The following is a 1,942-nucleotide window of genomic DNA, read 5'->3' on the forward strand; positions in this document are numbered from 1 at the left end:
AAATACGAAAATATATACTAGTATTTTTATATCATTAATCTTTACAACGATTAATATATATTTTTTTTCATTAATTAGTCGTTTACTCAATCATATTTAATTCAGATATCAATATAATTTTTTTTATTTCTAGAAGGATTCTTGTTGATTATTATTATTATTATTAAGTAGGTTGCGTTTGTTTTTAAGAATAGGACAGGATAAGACACTGAGAACAGGACATGACAAGATACTGATGGACAGAGACACAAAATTTTGTGTTCTTGTATTCTTTTTGGTGATAAACTAGAACAAATTACGAAAAGTCAATTTATTCTAATTTTTTTTCATTCAAAAAAATTGAGATGAAAAATATAACAATAAAAAATATAATTATGAAAAATTAACAAGAATAATAAAAGAAAAAATAAAAAATAAGTTGTGTCCCTTGTTAGTATCTTCGTGTTCTTCCTGGACACAAAATACATTAATTTAGTGTCTCTGAACATATTGTCTTTGTCTATATTTTCTCTGCCAAACATAATTTGTGTCTTAGTATCTCTGTCTTAGTGTCTCGGTCTCAGTATCCTGTCTCTGTAAACAAACGCAGCTTTATATACGCCATACGGCACTAACAATATTATATAAGAATTTGTCCCCCGACCAAAAATAAATAAATATGTAAACAATTCCATGCAAACTGAGATGCTGGCCAATACAAGTTTTTGCTTGCATGATCATAATTTAAATTTAAAAAAAAAAAAGAGAAATCATGAATTATATAATGATCATGATCACTAGTATATGCATGCCTTTATATTATTGATCCAACATGAAATAATCCCATAACGCTCTTCACGTTGCACGCCATAATACGACATGTTTCATAGATTATATATAAATATTATTTTATATATGTATGTATAAATAATTTAATTTGCAAGTTGCAAGTGAAGATGATGATGAATACAAAATTATTTTGAACAGATGAATGAATTGAAGGAATTAAGTAACACGCAAGACGGCAATGATAACGTAGGACTCTTCATGTTATACGAAACAAAATTGCATTATTATTATTATTATTATTCATTCGCCAAATTAGTCTTTTCAATTTGTTCTTTATACATACGCATGAATAATAATAATATATATAATGTTTTTTTATTTTATATTAATTCTTCATTTCTGTTTTTAGGATGTAGCGGTACAGGCATTACATACTATAATGGGTTAAGCATGTTTTTTTTTCCACGGTATCCTCCAATCCGACAGGTCGACTAATCTGTCGTGGATCTGAATTCTATTTAAGGGTCTGTCACTGGCCAATGGGTTGCTGCATGCACAAGGCGGGATTCGAATCTCCAACACTTGCTTAAGCGGACGAGTGAGCTGACCACTCGACCAATCCAAGTTGGTTTGAGTTAAGCATTGTTATCACTTATCAACTCAACAAGGGTGTGGTAATAATATAAGAAATTCTCATATACTGTCATTTTTAGTATTTTTAGTTGTTATTTGAAGTAATAGCTCAAATGGCATAGTCTCCTCATACTCAATTAAGAGGTTGCGGGTTCGAGTCTCATATCTTTAGTAAAAAAAAAAAAAAATTAACACCAAACAGGCAAACACAATATGTTCAGGATTTTACATGACAAGCACGTACATGTGTGGTTGACAAATTGAAGGTTTTGATGATCATATAATCTTCTATTGACTTTGATAGCTTAAATGGAAAAGTTTTCAATATCTTTGTTATGGTCCATCCCAACCACATAGATGTAACTTGACATACAAGAGTTTTGACCATCTCACCGTTCATGTAGATTACTTTATAAACTATTTTGCGAACCGTTTTTCCATATCTAATATTGGAGCGATTGGCAAATTCTCACTAAAAATTTTGTGGCAGTTTAAAATTACTGCTATTCGACTTTAGAATTGTGTTTGTTTATAAAGACAT

The sequence above is a fragment of the Arachis ipaensis genome, chromosome B08, assembly GCF_000816755.2.
Source record: "Arachis ipaensis cultivar K30076 chromosome B08, Araip1.1, whole genome shotgun sequence".
NCBI lineage: Eukaryota > Viridiplantae > Streptophyta > Magnoliopsida > Fabales > Fabaceae > Arachis > Arachis ipaensis.